Source organism: Plasmopara halstedii (genome assembly GCF_900000015.1).
Source record: "Plasmopara halstedii genome assembly, contig: Scaffold_323, whole genome shotgun sequence".
Lineage (NCBI taxonomy): Eukaryota > Oomycota > Peronosporomycetes > Peronosporales > Peronosporaceae > Plasmopara > Plasmopara halstedii.
The window spans coordinates 2,509,428-2,515,502 of NW_020187244.1; positions in this window are offsets into that span (position 1 = coordinate 2,509,428).

The following is a 6,075-nucleotide window of genomic DNA, read 5'->3' on the forward strand; positions in this document are numbered from 1 at the left end:
GTAACAGTAAATATGACCAATCAGCTTAAACTACTCCAAAATGATAAGTCCCTGCAAATTTTGATATAAGAGAATTGAGAATTATACAACTATACAGGGTTTATAGTCAATTAAGTGCCCCATTACCGTATCGGTTCAACACTTAAAACCAGGCCAAGAGCCTCAAGGGGTCCCCAGCCAATAGATCCCGGCTCCAACAATTCTGCTAAGACGAAGAACACACAGTCATAATGACGAATAGCTCTTTTCTCAAATGCAAAGTTTGGATTTAGACCCAACCACTTGACATCAATGGGAGCTCAACGTCCGTAACCCTGAATCCGGGTTAGAACGTCTATGTTCTTTTTAGACCACCGATAATTCGAAATTTTTGAAAAAAAGTTTTTTCAATCCACCGCGGTCAGTTATCGATAAAAGCAAGCTCGATACTGCCAGCTTCAAACGCTTTCGGCAAACCCGCAATCGTGATGAGAATAATTAGGGGTGGGATCATCCGAGATAACGATCTTGTATTTGCCTTATAGTAATTGATGCTGGCGGTCCCAGCGCAAACCTCGGTCCGAAGCGCATTTGCTTAAAGCAATGAGACAGTAACGTAACAAGGTGCATATGTTGTTGCCAAATCTCTGACAACAATTCAACAGCGATCTTTTCACAATGTGTAATTGGACATGACGCTGAATTCGTATGGTGCGATGGGGTTGGTAGTGTTCTATCGACAAGTTTTTTTGCCCTTACAAGTTGCAGAACATGTGACGAAATCGTGTCTTGTCTAAATTTTAAAGTATGTGGCAAGACAGCCACAGAGGGGTTGCGCATCGTTGAAGCGGTTGCCTAGATCTATTGAGCTCAATCACTGATTTCCGACGATAATTTGTCATGAGTCTTGATGTCCAACTCCACTGTTTTGCGTCATCGATTTGGTGGATGTCTTTATCAGGTTCTTATCCGTATGCGAATGCTCTTTTTACTGCTGTAAGCCCCCATCGGAGATGTATAATATCCCTGTAAGGCACTTATGGCTTCAGCAACATTGACTCGGATGTTCTCACACATCGTGAGCTTTTATCCTCGGTTTACACCGAGTCAGTACACTATTTACTTTATCCACGGCAAGGATGGTACAGTTAAAATGGCAGAGAAGGCGCATCAAAAACCTTTTGGTGAGTTTTTCCAGGCTTTGATTGATCACTACCTGTATTCCTTAGTGACGTCTCTTATCTTCTCTTGTATATCAGCTGCACCAAAAACACAAGTGCTCTGATATTAATGCTCGATATGACACTGAAAAGATTGCGTCTATCTGAATTTGACATCTCTACTAACCAAAAATAGCCCCGACAGTTGCAAAGGATTGCCAACTATCGTGATGGGCACACAACGAAATGGGTGTCGGCTTTGTTATGCTGAGCAATGTTCTAGATTAGAAGTCGGATTGGCAACAATTTTGCTGACATGTTCTGTCGGCGACCTGATTGCGATCTCAAATAGTTGAAAGTTCGACTTCTCACACAAGATTGAACATGATGGGCCGAAGATGTTGATGCGTTTGCGGTGAGAGCTCACTCGTTGCGTTACAAATCTAAACGCCGCTTTTGTGACCAAATCTCTTTGTGTCACGATTTATTAGGCACCTAACCGAGCCCGCCAAGTTTAAATCTATTATTTTAATCTGTTGATCCCCGGTGCGTGTCCATTTCCATCGATACCATCTACCAAATATTTGTTATAGTAAAGCATCGATTTTCTCAAAAATCAACGAGTCGGTGCTTCCAAAAGCTACTTCAACTATTTTGCTAGGTCAATGAGCGTTTTAAATGTCTCAATCGATGAGCCATGGTCGCAAGAAGACATTCTTTTTACGTCGATTACGTTTGCCAGCACTGAGATTCCTCTCGCCTTCTAGTGATGTGAGTCTTTAATTTAACTTTTGCCGTATTTTCAACATAATAAACGTTGCTACACTTAAGTTTTCATCAACACCAATGGGCCATTATCATCTTTCGTTATAACTAAAGTGCATTTCGGCTCCAGGGTATCATTTAGCCGATCGCTGACACAAGGAGTTTGTAGCTTAGTCCCAAATATTGTCCTTCAGCTTGTTATCACGGCGATAAGGAATAGTACTAGGTACCTTGTTCGATACCCATAGGATCCGAATGAAGGACGCCGGAGATATATTATTAAAGTGAACGAGCAATCACACTTCTGTAGTGTGACCGCCCTGCCATCCCGCACCCAATTGGATGTGTGATAGTTAGGCGGGAGGAGACCCACTGACAGAAAAGCCCCATAGTGTAATGAGGGGTACGGATCCCAATCCCAAAATGGCTCGGAATCTCTATAAGTATTCCGCGCTAGAGAAAGCTTGATTCTAGCGTGTGGGTTCCGGTATCATAGATCTCTAAAGGCACCATCCACCAAAATTGACCTTACTTCTTATGCCGTTCGGCTAATGTTATCAACGCCAGATGAAATGTCTGTTGCTGTCCATCCGGGTTGATGGGCTGACTCAACGAGCCAATCACGCTTTTGGTTGAATATACGCTACGGCATTTAATGTTTGAATATGTTCCATCCACTTTTTTAAATCGGACAAAAGGGTTTCTTGCATGCGACCTACGGCATAAAACAATTTTTAAACGTATGGACGGCATCCGCGGATGTCCGAAGCTCTACACCCGCATCCGATAGCTTTATTTCAAAGATTGCCACATATGCCTGAAAAGACGATCAGTCTACCCGTCGAAATGCCCTAGCTGATAAACAAGTTCACCCACGACCACCAGCTCTCTTAACCGAGCCCATTGTTCTGAAGCCAGCTCGTAAGCGGACGATGAAAATTGTGAAGACAACTTTACGATTCAGTGTGCACTGTTGATACGTTCATGCATATGAGCAAAACATGATTATTTTTTTACTTCGTTGCTATATATTTCAGCAAGTACGACGAAGGCATCAGAGCTCGTCTTTGGTACATTGCAAACTTCTCTCTATTGTCTAAAAGAGAAGAGCTTACGATAACAGAATTTATCAGAAAGCGCCAAAGTACTACTTACGTTTCTGTGTTTCGAAATCTGGTGTTATGGTTCTATGAAATAGATGTACCCTTCAGTAAACGCTTATATAATGAAGATTTTAATTTCAGTGATCAGGTCCTGCTATCCACGCAGAACATACCAGCACGTCTGAAAGTTATCCTGTTCGAATTAGTTATACACTCGATTTGTTGCGTCGCTCAGAGATTTTCAATGTATCGGGATAACTCTACTATTGAGCTAAGTGAGAAGGTTTAGATGTATTGCACAACTCCTTACCGAATGCTTAATAATAGACATGACGATGATATAAGTAAACGTTTTCGAAAGCGTATCAGGATGTGCTACAGTGTCGGCAACGGGAAACGTTTTATTACTTGAGTCGTGCTAAACATCTTGAATCGCCACTCGCACCAGTCGATCATGCCACATTGGCAAATTTCTTCTTGAATTGTTCATAATAGCCCTTTGTATTTGGTGGACGCTGCTGGTGAACATCACTGAGAGGTTGAAAAGTTTGTCGATCGTTATGATCGTATCATCGAGATCCAGAGTACAAAAATGAAGAGTCAAGGATTTGAATATACTGATTGCATTAAATAGGTCACGCAGATAATCAAGATACATCAGCGTTTACTACGCCGTTGGATCTTAACGTCTCTAGTCTCCTGTAGCAGTAGAGTGTCATATAACAATTTTTTTTAGGACTGATGTAGAGATCAGCCAGCATTCGGCTATCCACTTTGAACGTCAATGAGCAAAATCATCGGATACTTGCTGAGATATTTATGTTACCGGTCCCCAAACGCTAGAATTAAGCTTTCTCGACCGCGGGATGCTGGTACCTTTCCTAGCCATTTTGGGACCGGTTCCGTACCTTCATTACACTATGAGGCTTATTCAATCAGAAGGGCCTCCTTCCACCCAACTATCACACACCCAATTGGCTGCGGCTGACTGGGCGGTCACTCCAAAGAGATGTGATTGCTCGTCCACGTTAGTGACCTATCTCCAACTTCTTGATTCGAATTCCATGGGTATCGAACCAGGTACCTCCCAGTCCCAGGCCAAGCTTTAAACCAATTCAGCCAGGGATCGGTTCGGATATTTGCTGAGTCGGTCATATTATTGCTCAGCTCATAACCAGAGCGACAATATCCAACCACGACACGGTAAATCAAAATATAAAATAGAGCTACGCTTCGCAAGCAACTCAAGAGATGTTGGGGGCTGACCGAGACAGCCCCAGACACGGCCTGCACGTAATCGCGTGGAGAGAAGGCTTAATAGGACGCGGCGAAATTGCAACTGAACTATACGAGGATTCTGGTTTCCAAAGCTACATGAGTAACACAGTCGAGCCTCAAAGGGTTATATATAGCGAATCTACGCATGCAGAAGTAAAGCAGATGAGCTTGACATATACAGACTTGGGTACACTGAGGTTGAAACCAGAGGAACTCCATAAAATATAAATCTGACGTCTTCGTCAAAGGTTTTACGCAAAGTGAATGGTTCGCTTCGCCCTCTTTGAGATGATTGTCTTTGTCTTTGTTTCTCTTATAAAGCAACAAGCGAAAACTATTTCCTGTGTAGATTTTCAAGTAGCAACCTTCATTTTTTACTAGATAAGTACACGAGAGCCATGAATCTGTTTTAATGATTTCATGAATGACAATTACTTTTACTTCTACTGAATGAACAACAGAGTGTGCTGATGAGTACAGAGGAATCTCGTGACATCGACCAATGATGTCATACGTACATATGGGATGTGTCGTGCTACAATCCCTCTGTTTTTTGTATCCGCAATGCACGTTGCATGTGATGCGTACCACAGAGATCAGCCTTCACGTAATAATTAGGTGTGGCCATTACAGAAAACATAGTTGTTGAGCCTCTTCACGATTATTTCATGATTGAGCGAAGGCATTGTAATTGCTTATAGCGATGGGGTATGATTCCTTAAAGGTTCATTCCTCGTCGTACGAACCCAGTCTATTTCGATTCCAACAATGATATCTTGCGATACATGACAAGAGAGATATTCAAGCCAATGATGTCACAGGTGTCTGGACTTTGTTCTGAGCGAAACCGAGGTACATTGCTCTAGCAGCCATCATGGGGGTGTCGCGGTGGCAGTATATTTTCCGGGATCTTGGAATTATATTGTCTTTTGCGGATTTCCTGTAAGGAATGTAGAGAATCTTGAAGGATGTGACGGTCGCTTTGACGAGCTTTCGATACTCCTGATATATTGGCCCTCACGACAACATCATCCGGCTATGATGATAGGTGCTCGTGTGAGGTTTTCGGATTTAGTGGTTCTAATCCACTACATGATTTACGAAGAGTTTTGTACAACCAATCAGTTTGTTTATATGTTTCATTGAGTGTAAAACATCAAAACTTTCTCATGTAGTCAGCAAGAGCTCCCAAACTTTGTGAGGCTAAAATCAAACTTCGTAACGAATCTACGACCGTGACAAGGTATGTCTCGTTGTCTCGGCCGGATATATGCATTCTCAGCCATAATAATAAGTTAGTGATCGAAGTTTTGATTTAATTTCCGCTTGATATGCGGGAACCGATAAGAAAACGCCTTTTGGCACTGTGAGTGACGTGTTAACATTACACGACGTCAAAAAAGGCAAATTACTTTAGCCCCAGTATGTTTTGGTAGGAGGGGCTGTAACTCTTAAAATACCGTATACTTGTCACTACTCTCCCTCAGATTAAAAGCCAACTCAGAAGGAGTGGCGTCGCGAACTGATATGCATAGAGCTAGGGTGATGGGACTCAGTTCCGTGGTACACTTAGGCTTCTAGAGTTCTTGTAGATGTTTTAACGTATGGTATCAGCTGAAAGTTGCTATGTATTATCTTATTACACGGCTATACCTACTCGACCCTGACTAAGATATTACATTGCTTCATTCTGCTGGGGTATTTTTTTCTTGATTTTAATTCTTGTTTTTCTTGTACGAGTCGCCATCCCAAAGTCCTTATTGGCTGTTGTCGGTAATATTTTGCATGCA